The sequence below is a fragment of the Pleurodeles waltl genome, chromosome 6 (assembly GCF_031143425.1).
Source record: "Pleurodeles waltl isolate 20211129_DDA chromosome 6, aPleWal1.hap1.20221129, whole genome shotgun sequence".
Taxonomy (NCBI): domain Eukaryota; kingdom Metazoa; phylum Chordata; class Amphibia; order Caudata; family Salamandridae; genus Pleurodeles; species Pleurodeles waltl.
The window spans coordinates 1,167,713,267-1,167,732,945 of NC_090445.1; the positions used below are offsets into that span (position 1 = coordinate 1,167,713,267).

Sequence of the window (19,679 nt, forward strand, 5' to 3'; positions counted from 1 at the left end):
TTGCATAGGTGAAAGGTCATTCTGTGCGCATTGATACATCACTCTGTATAATACAATGACGCCAAACCAACGCCTCCATACCATGCTCCGCAGCCACCATGCCTATAGATTCACCTGCTGATCGTTTCTTTCTCCTTCGGTATCTCACCCCCCTTTCTCTCCCGTTTCTCTGTGTCTCCGTCTCTAGTGCCCCCACCTTTCTCTACAGCTGCCCACTCTCTTTTCCTTCTTGAATGCCCCGTCCCTAGCTCCGACAGCTCCCTACCCGCCCAGATGCACTCACATCTCACTGGCTTCCACCCATAGCTCCACCATGAATGCGCATCGCGAACCCTGGCTTTCTGTCCCGCCGCCCTCTCTCCTCCTCCACCCCAGGTGTGCCCTGCACCGGGCCGCGCCCGCCCCCGCCCCTTCCCTCTCCGCCCGCACTCACGTCTCGGAAGCGGTTCCAGTGCTTGATCTTGCCGCTGTACTGGGAGATGGAAGACAGCCATTGCTCGTCCTCCATGAAATTGCCCGTGCTTTCTCCGGGCTCTCTGGCCGGGGCCTCGCCCTCGGCTGCGGCAGCGGGGTCCAGGAGCAGGGGCAGGAGGAGCGGCAGGAGGAGGCCAGGGGCCAGCATGGTCGGAGTCCCGGGACGGGAGAGGGTGCTGGGGTTTGCGGGTATTCAGAGACTGCAGCGAGTCCTGGGGGCAGTGGTCCCTGGGACGCCGAAGATGCTTAAAGCCTGGTGCTGATGAAGCCGCTTGTATTTCAGCCCTGGAGCTGATGCTGATGCTGAGCAGCAGAGGCTGGGACTGAGGGATGCAGGAGCCCGCAGAGGAGGAGGGGAATCCGGGGCGTGTGTTGGAGGGGGAGGGGGAGGAGGAGGAGGCTGACATCACATACCTGCAAACAAATTATGGGATGCGATTTCCAAAGGTCTGCCTGCTCACTGAAGGTCCCGAAATAGGACATCAATGAGCACACAACATGAACAAGAGGCTGTGAGCAGCTGCGCGACACTTACGAAAGATCACAAAATGCATTCTTCCACAAAATATTGTGTTTTCACCCATCACAAAGTTTCCTTTTCGTTCATGGCAAATTGAGGATAACAATTCCCACCAGTTCCCCATTTTTAAATAAAGCATTGTTCAAAAACAAAGGTCTCTCCAACTGTTTATTAAGAGTCTCCCTTTTCTCCAAAGTATGTGAAGAACTCCTGTCCTGCACCAACGACCCCATTGGCAATTGTGCGCTATTTAAATTAAAGAAGAGATGCTGTTATATAACGCGTCATTGGGAGATTAAGCAAGCTCACTCTATATATTGCATGCCCTTAGGAGTTTAAGAAGTCTGCCTCTGCTCCAAAGCATGTACATGGGAGATGAATGGACCTCTTTACAAGCTGCTTTTTAAGCACATAAAATAGTACTGCAGCAGTACTACTAAATGACTACACAATGTAGTTCACAGACTGTAAGACCTGTCAGCCTTAGGGTGGTCTCCACCAAGCATTTTGCCTTACTCCTCCTGTTTTTGTTGAATTAGTTGTTATTGGCCTTAGGACACTGCACACTTTACCACTGCTAAGGAGTGCTAAAATGCTTGTGCTCTCTCCTTTAAAAATGGTGAAATTGGTTTACACCCAATCAGTATATTTAATTTGCTTGTAAGTCTCTAGTAAAGTGGTACTACATGTACCCAGGGCCTATAAATTAAATACTACTGGTGGGCAGGCAGCACCCATTGTGTAACCCACTTACATAGCCCTTAAAACATATCTCAGGCCTGTAATTGCAGACTCTGTGTGCAGTTGTAAACTACTATTTCGACCTGGCAAAATAAACCTTTTGCCAAGCCTAAACCTTTCTTTTTCATACATAAAAATCACCCCTAAGGTAGGCCCTAAACAGCCCATAGGACAGGGTGCAGTTTATTTAGAAAGTTGGACGTGCACTTTTAACTTTTATGTGTCCTAGTAGTGAAAAACTCTAAAATCGTTTATCACCAATGCAGTACGGCACAAGTTATCACAGGCTCTCGTTTACAAACCCTTGACGGTAACGCAAGGCCTTGCATTGCAAGCTCCTGTCGACGGCTTCATCGGCTCCACCGCTGCATGACTCATCTCAGTGCTAGACCACGCATTGCAGCTCCTCGTCAACAAGTTCTCAAATCTGGGTCGCACAGTTGCAAGGACCATGCATTTCAACATCCAGGACCCAATGTTCTTTGTCAGTAGACTGAACCCTGTCCTGTACCCGTCCTTTGCTTCATCACAGTTGTTCTGAACTTGTGACTTTTCTAAACTGGTGTGCTATTGTTTTTGAGTGGTTTATTCATTTTATCACCGTTTAAGTACTTCATAAATGAGGCTCTCAGGTTTTCATTTAAACTGATATTTTACAGAGAAATACAGACAGAAAACATTGTGTTTTCTGTCTGCATTTACTTTTTAAAAGAAGAAAAATATACAAAATTGGGCTTCTTTTAAGTGGTACTCCCTGCTGTCTTTCACAAATTCCGGCCAACAGCTGAGCAGATAGACTGCATGGGAGTGAAAAAAATAGGATGAAATGTCATTAAATACTGTCACGTAGCAACATATCAACATATATGTGTAGAATAATGCTAATATTGATCTGTGGGTGTATTATTATGTTATATTTGACCGCTAAAACAGGACTGGCATCAAAGTTTGAGTGCTCATTTATCAGGTAAATGTGGAAATATACAATTTTAAACGTCATTTATTCACAAAACACAAACTAAATATGAATACATACGAATAAGATGGCTAAAAAGTAAATATGGATAAATACAGGTGGAAACGTTAAAAAAATAAATACGATAAATTGGGAGCCTTATTCATAAATACTTTACACATTGCCTCTAAGTTAAACCTGACTGCTTTTGTGCCAAGCTACCAGAGAGTTAAGCATAGGTTAATTTGGGGATTGGTCCTGTTTCACCCTGACAAGAATTGTGGTTGCTGCTTTTTCACCCCCTCAACCTGTAATCCAATTTCTCACACAAACCTACTGGTGGAGACCTACGTCTCTTCTATTTTTTCTATATACAGATCTGTGTCAATGTGGCAGAGATCTCAGCACACATAAGTATACAATTTAAGTGTAAAAATGAGAGGGACAAGGGAAGTGATTGGAAAATGGGGAATCCTTACTCAAAAACAGAAGAGATTTGGCAAAAGGTAAGGAGTGATTTCAGAAGCGGTGTGGTAATACATATATTCACACACAAAATAATAATAACACTGCTGCTATTCACAAAATAAACTTTTAAAGTTACCAGTCATACAGGTCACAAAACAGTCACACATGCACTTCATCCCACTCTTGAAATAAGCCTATTACTCACAGCTACTCACAGATACTGAAACACACTCTCATAGAAAATAATGGAGGCCCCAGTCTACCTCTACATTCCACCAAGAGCAGGAGCTTAAGTGATAGGTAAACAGAAGGGAGATGAATGAATGAAGGAGAGCAGATAAGAGTCACAAGAAGTAAACATTCAGGGGCAGATTTATGGAAAGTGGTGCTGCACTGAGTACAGCGCCACTTTCCCTACGGCCCTCAGCACCCCCTACCACCACCATATGTGTGCTGTATTTAAAATACGGTGCATCATGGTGCAGGGTAGGGGGCAATGGCGTCATTCTATGTGACACTATTGATGTACTCTGCAGGAGTAGCACCAAAATGTCGGCGCTACTCCTGCAGAGTACATAGGGGCCTGTTCTAAATAATGGAAGCCCCCCTTTTAACGTTTGCTCTGAGCAGGTATTAAAAGTGCCAACAAAATGTTGCAAGAATATCTCATAGATTTCCTTGTGCCATTTTTTCAACACCCCTAATGGGGGAAGGCCCCCCCCCCCGAATACATTATGCCTGGTGCTGGCATAATGTGGTGCAAGGGTTTATAAAGTGGAGCGATGCAAGCATTGCACCACTTTGCAAATATGGTGTGTGGGAAATGCCACCTTAACTCCACATTTGCGTCAAAATAAATGCTGCAAATGTGGTGCAAGGTGGCACTAGAGGCTCATAATACGCCCCTCAGTTCTGTAATGCTGGATACAAGTCTAGCCAATATCATTTACAAAGGACTGACCTGAGATATGAAAGCAGATTCCATTCATGTTTGTGATTATGCCAAGTTTTTATTAGTGCCTTGAAGCAGCCCTCAGAAGACATGAGGGCTAGGCAAAACATAGCAGATGCAATACATATTATCACAATTAGACATGCAACAAGAACACATGAAAATTGTCCTCTGCAGCGGCAAGCAGTCCAAATAGTTCCCCAGGTGTGCAGACATGCTAAACAAGACAGGGACAATCAAACAATCAGTTGAATCAGACAAATTGTATTCAAGTAAATTACAAATGTGATAGGCACACGTGTCCCCTGGCAGTGATCCCTCCCAATCTTGAAAACACACAAAGTAATCCGCACTGCGCTTTTCATGGGGTAATTGACATAAATACTTGCAGGCCACTAGCAGCGAGCACACACATTGCCAGAAGCATGTAGAGAAAATACTTAGGGTCAGATGTGATAATGTGTCATTTACAGATTCGCAAATTACAACTAATAAGAAATCACATTTTGCAATTCGGCAAATGAAATGTACTACTGAGTCAATGCTCTAAATAGCGATTTCGTAAGATTCGATTTCCTAAAATACCAAATCCAAAATGCACACGTCACACAGACAGTGATGACATCAGTATCGGGAAACATATTGTTTCACTCACATTGGAAAGCGGAGGAGATGGCAGCAAACAAGTACTCACAATACCATACTCTGCAATCTACAAGAAGGGCAAGTCAAGAAGGTTAAAAAGAGGAGATGGGAAGGAAAAGGAAGCAGAAATTCTCAGATGAGGAAATAGAGATACTTGTGGAGGAATCTGTGACCAACTCCTACCGAGTTTAGGAGACATGAAAATATTTTTGTGAAAAGCAATGTAAAAATATTTATTTTTCTCTTACATTATGAATTTAAAAACGAGGCTTGAAAAAATCACTGTATTTAATTTCACTTTCCTGTAAATAAACATGGAGATAAGAATTACCTATCTCCGTTTGGACTATGTCTTCATTACTATACATTACACTGTACGTATAATGCCCTTACTTTAGAAAAAGTATGTTGTTATGTACGTATGTCAAACCCTTCCATCAGCAGCCCTCAGGGCATCATGAATTGGGTTATGCTGTGGTAGCTCTTTCTCATCAGAGATGTAAACCTCAGACTGGAGTGGAAGTCCATTTCTTGTTGCATTTGTTTTTGCTTTTATGGAGTTCAACTACTGCTCTTGTTCACCTGTGAGCACCACTGTATATTCTTTGGCTACATGTTGTAGCATTCAGCTATGGGGTCATCATCTAAGTAAACAGAGCACATGCACTTAAACATAATACACACATAGGGCCTCATTTACAAAGTTGAACATAGATGTTTGTGTAAGTTCACATTTGTTTTGAAGTTCACAAAACTGCATTTTAATGGCACGTTTACGAGTGTGGAGACTATGCAGTCTTTGAACTCTGCACATAAAAAGATAAGCCTGTCCTATCTTTCGATGTGCAGAGTTCTGGCCCCATTGCGGAGTCTCCAAACTTGCAAACCTATTAAAATGCAGATTTATGAATTTCCAAACAAACTTAAGCTTAAACAAACATCTAGGTCCACAATGTTACATTGTAGATCAGTGCACATACACATTTAAAACAAACAATGTGGGTTAAAATAAATACCTAATAGAAAGTCATCACCAAAGACTACTATTGAAAGGCATTTATATAGGTCACAGAGCCTGAAGATGTAAGAATCATGGGTTGATCCTGAAAATGTGTTCTATGAGGTCTGTTATTAAAAAAACTGAAATCCATATTGCATGCAATTTGTAAGATTGAAAGATTACATGATTTAAATGATTACAAAATGATTAAATGATTTAATGAATGAATGATTTTCCCATCTCTATACAAATATTCAGTGACACCTGGTGGACACATTAAAACATGTGGGCCATCCACACAGGCTAGAACCTGTGGATAATGAGCCATAAGAAAACAATCTAATACAATCTAATTTAGTTTGCTGCAAATACTGTTGATTGTTAGGAAAGGCAGTGTGTCTGCTAATGTTAAGGAGCATTGTAACCAGGAAATTATGCACAAAAACGGGAAGTTGAGCTCTTTGATGCACCTCCTGGTCCTATACCCCCAAAGCTCCCTGAGGCTAAATGGTGAAGGCAGCAAAGTACTTGTATGTGAGTGGGGACAGACACACAACCGTGTGTGTCCCTAGACAACAAGTGAGATAATTCATCAATGACATTCAAAATAACATTGCTGCATAGCCTGTGATAGATCTCCTACACAACAGCCTTCAAGAATAAAGTGAGTATGACTCATCATCCTTGCCATTGTGGAAAAGGTGTTTTCGCTCCTTTTATAGTTTGACCTGATATCCACCTGCTCCTACATAATGCTAAGTTGCAAGTGCAAACACTCGTTTTTGCGACCATTTGCAATTTGCAAATTATTAATATGCACCTTTTAGGAAACCCAAATAGGGATTCGTAAATAGGTAATTGCTATTTCCAGTTGCAAAAATAGCCAGTTGGACAGATTAGGTTTGCATCACTATTTTTGTGAATGGAACCAAAAACACTCTGATACATTTCATACTTACCTTTTCACAGTCGAAAACCATTTTACCGCTGATTTAGGAGTCACAAAACCTTTGTGCATCCTGCCCTTAGACACCGCCACCCAAGGCGATGGTTTCAACATTAGATGTACAGTTGTTTGTATGTGTTATTTAAGTATAGAAGGGACTGACTAATGAGCAAAATTATGATAACCTGATACCCAAGGGCATAGTTTGGTCAGGGAGACTGGGGGTTGTTAGCTTCAGATTTTCCAATAATCACTCTGGCATTGCAGGAGAGGAGCTTAAGGGGCAGTAGAAAGGGAGAGGGATGCAGAATGGGAGGACTACTAAGTAAGAGAAAACATAAGATTTTGTAAAAAAATTACCACATTTTCTAAGTCCTTTAAAACAGAGAGAAGGTCAGTGTGTGTGTGTTCCTGTGTATAAGTACAAATTTCTGGTGAACTCCGACAGACACCTCACCGTGCCCAACTGAAAGCATTTGTAGCCAACTATTTATCAGAAAATATATTTCCTAGAGGGTAAAACCCCAAACACCCCCCAAAGCTACTGATGACTGATATCACATCAACATGACGCACACTGATCCATTTACCTGCTAAACACACTTGTTTAAAAATATGAGAGTGAAGGACTGCTGCATAATGTGGTCTTGGAGCACCTCAAGTTGACTTCACCTGAGCAATTATGTAGCTGTCGAACATGTATTCTACATCTTGCCAAGGCATTTCATCTTAGCAATGAGTGCCACAGCATAAGAAGTGCAGTGTCATGTTCTGCTCAGCAGCAGCCCCTTTGCAGAGGAGATGTCCAGGTACAGGTGCTCACTCTACATCATCATAGAAATCTGTTGTTGTATGTCTCCTTCTTCTTTCTGAGGAAGAAAGCATGGAATCATGGCTGGGTATATCTCCCTTATTATGGTTTTCTGTGGATTTTAAATATGAAGGGTGGCACTCTCTTCCTATTGATAAGTTGCTTCCCACCTGTGTCCCATATACAGGTATTTTGTGCTTATATTGTCTTTAAGGAGAAGCTGGGCATTTCAAGCCGAGTGGAGACATCATGGCACTTTCCCCTTAAGAATGGTATTAAATATGTGGAACGGAGGTTCCACCAAAGCTGTGTGACCTGCCTAGGAATATGGATTGTCTTGAGGGAGAAAGGCTGCTAGTCCTGAGTTGGAGGACATGAGCCATGACACAGAAGAGACTGCAGCCTGCATGATGATCTACTTTAAGAAGAACCAGCTTAGGAGGTACTAGGATCAGAGAACAAAGATAAAAAAACTCACAGATGAGCCCTAGCACTGATTCTGTCATGCAAGCTGATCATCTGTGACCCCCTTTAAGTGAGACAAGCTTCCAAATCTTGAAAGGACGCTCAATCCATCAATAATGAAGGCACTATTAGTTCAATTCTAACTCTAAAAAGTAAAGTAATACACAATGACCCATGTAGAAGGCATTCTTCGAAAAACGCAAACCCTGCACAAATCCACTCCCATCGCCCTTATTCCCCAATTCTGATGAGCATTAAACCAAGAGCAAGCAGCTTCCTCAATAAAACAGACACAACCTACAGCATCGTAGATCTGTGGAATACTCAGAACCCCAATTCCCCCAATATATATCCCTTTTTAGTACTCCTTTCAGCAGCTTATTTTATTGAAACTACCAATCATTCCACATTCCTTTACAGTAACATGTTATATTGATATTCTCCCTCATTTCCTCCCCCTTATCTATACCCTATCAACACTCCCTCAAAGTAAGAATGTTCTATCCTCTCTCAAAGTAGGCCAAATCCACTGCTAGTTAAGAAACCTACTTTGGACCTCAATTTGAATAAATAAGCATTTCACTAGTCACCTACCCTTCCTCAGCAAGTTCCTCAATTTAACTTTGCTTCTACAACTTCAAAGCATGCTGGTCACCAAAACCTACTGCAGATCAGTGCCCAGTGCAGCCATACAATTGATACATTGCATGTGGCAGGCAATGCTCTCCAAATTAGAAAGATTGTGTCTCCTGATTCTAGTCCTCCGTGACCTATCTGAACCTTTTGACACCATCAATCAACCAGGTATATTTCCTAGCCTTTTTCCAACATGGTCATATCTGACACAGTTCCTAACCAGTCCTTTTCTTTCCCCAAAAAAAGACAGTAACCCAGGCATCAAACTGGGAAGTGTAAGGCCTGTCAACCTTAGGGTGGTCTTCCCCCAAACAAACCTTTCACCTCTCCTCCATTTTTGCTGGACATACGTTTGTTGGCTTTAGGACTTTGGGCACTTTACCACTGCTAATCCATGCTAAAGTGAATGTGAATGTGCTCTCTGCTTACAACATGGTACCTTTGGCTTATCCACAATTGACATATTTAATTTGCTGTTAAGCCCCTAGTAACATGCACTACATTTGCTTAGGGCTACTAGTGGGCCTGCAGCACTGATTGTGCCACCCACTCAATTAGTCCTTTAAACATGTCTCAGGCCTGCCATCGCAGAGGCTGTTTGTACAGTTTAAACTGCCATGTCGATCTGCCATTTAAAACCTCCTGCCACACCCTGGCTCCCCTTCTATTATAAATAAGTCACCCCTAACAGAGGCTCTATGTAGCTTATAGGACAGGGTGATGTGTAATTAAAACGTAGGGCATGTACATTTAAGTTTCACATGTCCTAGTAGTGAAAACCCTTCAAATTCATTTTTCACTACTGTGAAGCCTATCCCTATTACAGGATAACAGTAGGGATTCCTTATTTCCTCTAACAATCTGTAATTCCTAATTGGGAATGAATAGACCTGTCATGTTTAGTACCATTGGATTTTAATGGCAAAGTCAGATTTATTGTTACAATTTTCAAAATGGCATTTTATAAAGTTGGCATTATCCTGGACTTAGCCCTGTGTGCCTGCAGCCTGACTCCAATACACGTCTGCCGTGGGGTGATAGCTGGGATTGTGCATTTCCTCTAGACAGCCACACATAAATGAGGCTTAGGTGTGACTGATGGGCCATCCTGGGCAGGATGGGAAAAGGGAGTTGGTCACAGCCTCACACTGACAGCTGAATGGACTGTGCCCTGTCTACACACAATAGACCTTACAACCCTATATTGTCAGTACAGCCAGCTTGGAACTAGGGCAGGGGAGGAAGGGAAGTCCCTGCACTTCATAGCCACTGTCTAGAAGTTTCAACCACCTTCCAGAGACAGGACATCTAAGTATAAATACTGGACCTCAAACACCACCAACTCAGTACACTTCTGGACCTGTGGATACACTGCCAGGAAGAAGGACTGCTCTGCTGCCACAAGGACTGCTACTCTGGTGGACTGATTGCCTTGCTGTGTTGACCTGCTGCCTGCTTCCCCCCTGCCAGAGGAAGAAAAACTGGACCTGCTTCTCCATCTTGCTCCCAGTACCCCAGATTGACTCAAAGTGCTGGTCTGCTGGCCTCCTGATCTGAGCCTCAGGAACCTAACAGGATCCCCACAGCTCCTGGAGCCATCCTCACTGAACTCCTGGCCCCTAAGAGGCACCCCTCTGGTTCTGGGCTCTTGAAAGTGGTTTTGTGGATCCTGAAATCAAGCTTTTGGGCTCTTTGTGACTGCGAACGGGCCTGCTCACACAGGAAACATGTCTCCCCCCAAAGAATCAGTGCACATTGCTGCATATTCATCTCTTTGCACAGCAGTCATCGCCACTCTCAACCGTGAGGCTCTAGTCCACCCATCCACAATGCCCAGTTGACTCTTCATGTCCAAGAACTACCGTGAGAGACACTCTTCTTGCTCCCGGTGAACTTCTTCCCCAACTTTTGAGAAAGTAAAACTTCAATGGCACTTATCTGGGACTGTATGCGGCCCACGCTCCCTCGAGGTGAGTCTGAACTTTTAGTTTTCACCTGGTCTAGTACAACAAGATTGCCCTGGTTGATGCTTTATGGTTTCAGGCACCATGGGCCAGATGTATCAAGAATGCCTTTAGCGACTCGGAAATAGCGATTTTTAAGAAATCGCTATTTCTGATTTGCAAAATGCAATGTATCACATTTGCAATTCGGTAATAGCGATTTCTTAAAAATCGCGAATGCTATTACCGAATCGCAAATTGCGATACCGGCCCCATTCGCACCTATGGGCCTGTAGGCCCATATTTGCGAATTTTTTGCATTTCCAAAATTGTGATTTCTTAACTGGAAATCGCAATTTTGGAAATGTTAAACCCCAGGGTGCTGGGGGCCTAAAGCCCCCTCTGCTGCACCCTAAAAAGTTTTTTAGGACATGTAAGGTGCACACATGCCAAAAGGGCATGTGTGCTTTACATGTGCATTTTAAATATGCATTTTAAATGCATTTTTAAAATTTGCACATGGTTACCACCAAGTTCAACTTGGTGGTAAATAGCGATTCCTTAATGCCCAATTCACATTAAGGAATTGCTTCTTACATGTTGTAGGAGGCTGGCCTGGCTTGTAGTGGGTACCAGAGGTACTTACACATTGTGCCAGGTCCAGTTATCCCTTATTATTGTAGAAGAGGTGTTTCTAGAAGCTTAGGCTGATAGAAGGTAGCTACGGCAAAGCAGCTTAGGCTGAACTAGGAGGCATGTAAAGCTCCTACTATACCACTGGTGTCATATGCACAATATCATAAGAAAACACAATACACAGATATACTAAAAATAAAGGTACTTTATTTTTATGACAATATGCCAAAAGTATCACAGTAAGTACCCTCAGTATGAGGATATGATATATACACAAGATATATGTACACAAACCAAAATTTTGCAGATAATAGCAAAAGGACGAAATGCAAGCAATCTAAAGTTACAGTAGTTTGCAATAGGAGCACATAGGTATAGGGGCAACACAAACCATATACTCCAAAAGTGGAATGCGAACCATGAATGGACCCCAAACCTATGTGAGCTTGTAGAGGGTAGCTGGGACTGTAAGAAAACAGTGATGGTTAGAAAAATAGCCCACCCCAAGACCCTGAAAGGTAGGTGTAAAGTGCACCTACTACCCCCAGAGAGCACAGAAGTCGTGATAGGGGGATTCTGCAAGAAGAACAAACACCAGCAATGCAACAACAGTGGATTTCCGGACCTGAGTACCTGTAAGACAAGGGGACCAAGTCCAAGAGTCACAACAGTGTCGAGAGTGGGCAGGAGCCCAAGAAATGCCAGCTGAGGGTGCAAGGAAGCTGCCACCTGTTGGAAGAAGCTTAGTGTTCTGCAAGAACGAAGAGGACTAGGAACTTCCCCTTTGGAGGATGGATGTCCCACATTGTGAAGAAGCTTGCAGAGGTGTTCCCACACAGAAAGACCACAAACAAGCCTTGCTACCTGCAAGGGTCGCGGTTAGGGTTTTTGGATGCCGCTGTGGCCCAGGAGGGACCAGGATGTCGCCACTTGGATAAGGAGACAGAGGGGTGCCCAGCAAGTCAGGGAGCCCTCGCAGAAGCAGGCAGCACCCGCAGAAGTACCTGAACAGGCACTTAGAAGAAAAGTGAACCGGAGTCCACCCGAAGTCACAAAAGGGAGTACTACGACGCCGGAGGACAACTCAGAAGGTTGTGCACTGCAGGTTAGAGTGTCGGGGACCCAGGCTTGGCTGTGCACGAAGGAAATCCTGGAAGAGTGCACAGGAGCTGGAGCAGCTGCACATAACGCGGTACCCAGCAATGCAGTCTAGTGTGGGGAGGCAAGGACTTACCTCCACCAAACTTGGACTGAAGAGTCACTGGACTGTGGGAGTCACTTGGACAGAGTTGCTGAGTTCCAGGGACCATGCTCGTCGTGCTGAGAGGGGACCCAGAGGACTGGTGATGCAGTCTTTTGTTGCCTGCGGTTGCAGGGGGAAGATTCCGTCGACCCACGGGAGATTTCTTCAGAGCTCCTGGTGCAGAGAGGAGGCAGGCTACCCCCAGAGCATGCACCACCTGGAAACAGTCAAGAAAGCCGGCAGGATGAAGCGATACAAGGTTGCTAGTAGTCGTCTTGCTACTTTGTTGCGGTTTTGCAGGCGTCCTGAGCAGCCAGCGGTTGATCCTTTGGCAGAAGGTGAAGAGGGAGATGCAGAGGAACTCTGGTGAGCTCTTGCATTCGTTATCTGGTGAGATCCCCAAAGCAGAGACCCCAAATAGCCAGAAAAGGAGGTTTGGCTACCTAGGAAGGAGGATTGGCTACCAAGAGAGGTAAGAACCTATCAGAAGGAGCCTCTGATGTCACCTGCTGGCACTGGCCACTCAGAGCAGTCCAGTGTGCCACAAACACCTCTGTTTCCAAGATGGCAGAGGTCTGGGACACACTGGAGGAGCTCTGGGCACCTCCCCTGGGAGGTGCAGGTCAGGGGAGTGGTCACTCCCCTTGCCTTTGTCCAGTTTCATGCCAGAGCAGGGCTGGGGGATCCCTGAATCGGTGTAGACTGGCTTATGCAGAGATTGGCACCATCTGTGCCCATCAAAGCATTTCCAGAGGCTGGGGGAGGCTACTCCTCCCCAGCCTTCACACCTATTTCCAAAGGGAGAGGGTGTTACACCCTATCTCAGAGGAAGTCCTTTGTTCTGCCTTCCTGGGCCAGGGCTGCCTGGACCCCAGGAGTGCAGAAACCTGTCTGATGGGTTGGCAGCAGCAGCAGCTGTAGTGGAGCCCCCCGTAAGGCAGTTTGGCAGTACCCGGGTTCTGTGCTAGAGACCCGGGGGATCATGGAATTGCCCACCCAATGCCAGAATGGCTTTGGGGTGACAATTCCATGATCTTAGACATGTTACATGGCCATGTTCGGAGTTACCATTGTGACGCTATACATAGGTAGTGACCTATGTACAGTGCACGCGTGTAATGGTGTCCCCGCACTCACAAAGTCCGGGGAATTTGCCCTGAACGATGTGGGGGCACCCTGCCCACACACTAAGTAACTTTGCACCCAACCTTCACTAGGTGAAGATTAGACATATAGGTGACTTATAAGTTACTTAAGTGCAGTGGTAAATGGCTGTGAAATAACGTTGACGTTAATTCACTCAGGCTGCACTGGCAGGCCTGTGTAAGAATTGTCTGAGCTCCCTATGGGTGGCAAAAGAAATTCTGCAGCCCATAGGGATCTCCTGGAACCCCAATACCTGGGTACCTCAGTACCATATACTAGGGAATTATATGGGTGTACAAGTATGCCAATGTGAATTGGTAAATTTAGTCACTAGCCTGTTAGTGACAAATTTGGAAAGCAGAGAGAGCATAACCACTGAGGTTCTGGTTAGCAGAGCCTCAGTGAGATAGTTAGGCATCACACAGGGAACACATACAGGGCACATTCTTATGAGCACTGGGGCCCTGCCTGGCAGGGTCCCAGTGACACATAGACTAAAACAACATATATACAGTTAAATATGGGGGTAATATGCCAGGCAAGATGGTACTTTCCTACACATGTGCTTTAGAAATCGCAAATAAGGAATCCTTATTTGCGATTTCTTATTTAGAGAGTCGCAATTTGCAACTCTCTAAACAGGGTCGCAATTTTAAGGAATCGCTATTTAAACGATTCCTTAAAATTGCTTTCAGAATGCCTTTGATACATTCTGAAATGGCTTTTTGCATTCGCAAACGGGCATTCGCACTGTTTGCAAATGCAAAAAGCTTTGATACATCTGGCCCCATAACTAAGTTTAATCTTTAAAAAACATATCTTGACTTCTGAATATTGGGTGTTTGTCATTTTGGTCTTGTTTCATTTATTAAATTAAGGTATTTTTTTCTAGCTAGGTATGGTACCTTTTTTGTGTGGTGTTTTTCACAGTTTTACTATTTGAAGTGTTGCACAAATACTTTACACATTGCCTCAAGAGGTAAGTCTGACTGCTCTGTGCCAAACTACCAGGGGGCGAGCACAGGTTAAATTTTAGTGTGTATCTAACTTACACTGACTATAATTGTGGTTCCTGCTTGGACAGGGTGCATATCTCTGCCAAACAGAAACCCATTTTCTAACACTGGTGATCATCAGTGAGCATAGGACTTGTGTTTGTGCAGTGCCTTACAGTAAATTGGTTTTCACTACCATTCCACACACGAGACCAATTCAATACAATTCTCCCTGTTTGGCATTTTTGATTTTTCCAAAGTTATGCTCTCTCAGCCTACCTGTTGGATTTGTGGTTTCATCTGCAAAGATGGAGTTTGAGCCACACAGTGGCCCAGCTCAAAGAGTTTTGTCAGGAGAAGGGTCTGCCTGCCAAGATGTGCACCAAGATGGCAGAGCTTCAAAAGGCTTTAAGGACATGGGCAGAGGCCCACGAGGACCCCATAGACAATGAGGAGGAGGTGTTTGATACTGAGGAGGAAGTGGACCAAGGCTTACAGGAGGGTCTTGGGATACACCCTGATGGGGTGGGGACAACCTACTACCAAGATTTGAAAGTTCTCTCCTGTGCAGTGTGTCTTCCAGCGGCCTGACTCCAGAGGTGTTGAAGGGCAGGAGGGAAGAAAGGAAACTCAGACTGGAGCTGACCAAACTAAAGATGAAAAGAGAGGCCAAGCAGGCTGAGAGGACCTTAGCAAGGGAGAAGACCAAGGTTGAGAAGGCCTTGGCAGGGCGTGGTCTGGCCACATTGCAAGATGGCCGCCTGAATAAAGAGCTCCATGCCTAGGTAGGCCCCAGACGGAGACCAGGGCATCCTGGGCACAGTGGAGGCCTTAAATGCCAGTCTGGAGTGAGGTGCTGGTGTTGTGCCCCGGCCGGTAGGCTGAAGCGCCGCACTTCAGCTACCGAAGCCAGCTGCACACCGCGATAGAGGCAGTGGGCCTCGCGATGCGGTGAAGCAGTGGCCTCATGATGGGGCTGAGCCGGCAGAAGCATCAGCGAGCCTGGGAGCCATGGGCAATACTGACCCTGTTTTGTCTTGCGGGGGTGCGTTTGAAAGTAGCAGCCCCCCACCCCTGCAGTTGCTTCAGAGACATACCGGGGGTCTCCTTTTTAGGAGTGCACCTTCTCCCCCCAGCTTGCCTTTCATCTCCCCCGCCCTTCCCCCTCCCATCAATAAACACACAAAGGGGGCAGAAGAAGAGGGGAAGCACAACAACACAGGGGTTCTACCCCACAGGAGGTGGTGAGCCCCACCCCCGTGATGCTAATCGCTGTCAGCAGGGCAAAATGTCATCATCTGCCCAAACTGGTTGTCTGAATATAAGACCATAAGGCTGCCTTGAGAACCACCCCCCTCCCTTGAACATGTGAAAGCAAGGGCTGGCAGCATGACCGCACGACATCCCATCCCGGCTGGAGTTCCACATTGTAATCCCTGCCACTGCATGGCCTCCTCTGAGCCATGGAGGACTTCATAATATCCACGTAAGACCTAGAGCCCCCTCTAATACCGGTGGAAACAAGATTCAGGGGACCACCCATCCTTGCCGACGGGCTAACAGAACTAACATGGTGGTACCCTAGGGGAAACGTGCAAGATTATCCTTACATTAGACACTACTGACAACGAGCATTACAATGGCCCGAAGTCTCAACAGGGGAGTAGGACAAGTTGTAGGTGGACCAGATAGCGATGGAGGCACCCGGGACGACCCATGATATTTTCTTCCTCCTCTCTACATGGATGATGGGGGTAGTGGTCCTGTAGAAGTACTACTCTTCACCTCCCATCCAGATGTGAAGACCGTTACGTGGCAAAGCTGGCTATTTCTACCTGGAGAGAAGAAGTAAAAGTGGTAACATCTCAACCTTTAATTCCTGGACAGTGCCTGGATTATTACTGGATACATACCCATAGCAGCTTGAACCTAGGGGGTGCAGCCTGGAAATGCCCAATGGTAAATCATGAGGCAAAACATCTGGCAAGCCAGCAAAGCAGTTCCTTTTTTCTGAAGACTTAAGCATTCGTGTCCGGAGGCCTCAGCTCCAGATCTGCAGACGGCAGAGAGGCCCACCCTTGTAGCAGACACAGAGCAGGATAACACGATGGACCGTATTCTGCAAGAAATCACAGCAGTGAGCAGGCGACAAAAAGGGGTGGACTCTACCATCTCTACATTAGCAACTGAAACTAAATCCATTCATTCAGATATCAAGTTTTCAGACCAGAATGACAGTGCTAGAGCAACCCGTAACAGCTGTGGAGGTTCATCTGAACACCATGCCGGGGCCAGGAGCAGGAACTCCTCTTTTTCCGTAGTAAACTCATTGATTTGGAGGATAGAAGCCGTAGAGACAATGTCCACTTCTTTGGTTTTCCCAGAATGCATAGAGGTGCCGAACATCCAGGCCTTCCTCCAGAAGTTACTCCCCTCCCTTACAGTCATAACCGTTGATCCACTGCTGGAATTCCAAAGGGCACACCGCCTGGGATCAAAAAGGCTGGACGGAGCGTCTCGACCCTGACCAATCACTGCTTGCCTCCTGTGCCACACTCAGGTCCGACAGCTACTCACGGATGCCCACACCCATAGTCCGTTCCGTCACAAAGCTTATGAGATCCACATGACTGCAGACTTCACAAAAGAGAACAACAAACGGCGCAAGGCCTTTCTATCACTCCGACCTCGTCTTCACCAACTGGAAGTTAAATGTGGCCTATTTGAACCAGTACGCATGTGGATCACCAAAAATGGACAGCCAAAAGACTGTTATGATTCGGAAGACCTACGTCTCTTTTTGGACGGGCTGACGACCACCGTCATGGATGTGACCCCATCAATACCACCCTCCGAGCCACGTGAGGACTATTTGGGCACACTGTCTTCATATACTCCAGTGGATGGATGTAACAGCGGCAATGGCACATCCAGACATAGAGGCAGAGACCTGAGAGACTGAGAAGACCCCATGGATACAGAGACCAGGTGCTTTTAGCTGTGGCACAACAACCAGACAGAGACAAGTCCCGCTCCCCTCTAAAGCCTACAACTTCATCCAACTGAACTTTTGGAAGCTGAGCAGATCTGATGTGTGCGCTAGAGATGGAGGCAGGCCATGAGTACCATACCCCATACTGTAGGAAGGCACGCATCCTGCTGCATGTTCGTATAACCTATGGGTTAAAATGAGCGAATTCTGTTCTCATACTGAAGTGTGCATGTACATTAAACTTGCTCTCCCTGTATTTTCTACTATTTACTCACTGCCTCATACTTTAATGCCTCCCCTCCTCTAATGCTCTCTATGCCATCACCCATCTCCCACCTCACTTGTCTCTCTACGGTGGGTATGAGCTGGGGTAAGGTTGGGTCTAAGTCAATTTCAAATTCTGTTCATTGTTGCAGGTTATATTGTTGTATATGCCTCCTAAAATTTAATTATACCCTACAGTCAAGGATGTCCCACTGTTTCTGCTGCTGCACACATAGCACCAGCAAGACTCCACGGACTATTGGCAACTACTTCTATTAGTACCTCCTCTCAGAGACCAGGGACGGGTATTGTGCCAGCCGTCGGCGTCGCATACCTCCCCTACCACCTCTCCTGTTTCCATCCCCCCCAATAGGTGAGCTTGGGGCTCGGGCTCTGACTTTGATGTGGGCATTCTTCATCCTCCAGGCGCTCAAGGGCCTCTTCATACTGTGCCCCACCTTGCCTGCTTGCTTGTTTGTTATTGTTGCCTTTTGTCTTATGGATATTGTCAACACTCATCCTTCCCTTCTCCCCCCGCCAGCCCCTTTCCCTCCCCTCCTCCGCTTGCCCCCTCGACGCCCCCGTCACTTGTGGTGACCCTCCCGCGGGCGTGTTGTCTCCACAGGCTCAGAGCCGCGGTCTACAACTTCGAGTATGCGAGTATTTAGGGGTTTGTTCCTCACTAGAACCAGTACCCTTTGTCATCTCAACCAACTTTTTCTTTGTTTTGCTGTTTTTCTCCCTCTCCCCTCCACACTCCCTTCTTCCTCCCTCTCAACACGGATCTTCTCCCTCCCTTTACTCTATTCTCTATTCCTCAGGCACCTCGCTCTGTACTCCTCATTCTCTAACTCACCCTCTCTTCTTCGGACCACTGTTGGTAAGCAAGTGGCACTACCCCCCCATCTCTTCATTTCCCCATCTCTCCCTCTTTCCTTCCCTTCCCCCACTGAGTTGAAATATGTTCTTCTGCCTTCATAGTACCCATCACCCCCACACTACCCCCTTATACTCACCACTTCTTGGTGTTATGGCACACATGCTCCTGCCCCCACCTGACCACTTCGTGTTATATCCTGGAATGTCAGTTGATTGACCCACTATGGGAAGAGGAAAAAAGTACTCTCCTACCGCTAATCCAAAAAGGCAGATGTGGCTCTCCCACAGGCGACACATCTGGACGACGTGGAATCTGACAAATTGTGCCGAGACTGGGTTGGGAAGGTGATCTTTAGCAGCTGTCCAGCGTCTCAGGCCGTGGACGGTAGAACACCCAGGAAATGCGGAGTGGTGACCCTATTGCGTAAAACCCTTCCTGTATCTGTTGTTCTCACATGTTCCGACCCCTACAGGAAATATGTGTAGGAGGCTGGCCTGGTTTGTAGTGGGTACCTTGCGTACTTACACCTTATACCAGGTCCAGCTATCCCTTATTAGTGAAATGTAGTAGTTTTCTAGCAGTTTAGGCTGATAGAGGTAGCTATAGCAGAGCAGCTTAGGCTGAACTAGGAGACATGCAAAGCTCCTGCAATACCACTTATAGTTACACAGTACTTATACACAAGTACAGACAATACTCAGTGTTACCAAAAATAAAGGTGTTTATTTGGGTGACACAGTACCAAAAATATCTTAGAGACAATACTCCTTCTGGAGGTACGTATTATACACAATATATACACTAGACACCCAAATTAGACAAGTAAGTGGCCATAGAACAATGCAAACAATAGGAAATGCTATAGATTGCAATGGGAGAAAATAGGCCTAGGGGCAACACAAACCATATTCTAAGAAAGTGGAATGCGAACCACGAATTCCCCCCTCGACAAGTGCAGTGTGTGCAG

The 19,679-nt window shown here is 45.8% G+C and overlaps 1 pseudogene; it reads right to left on the minus strand.

Moving 5' to 3' along the window:
• Positions 1-286: 286 nt before the first annotated feature.
• On the minus strand, positions 287-747 carry LOC138301750 (testican-2 pseudogene; annotated as a pseudogene).
• Between the last annotated feature and the right edge of the window lie 18,932 nt (positions 748-19,679).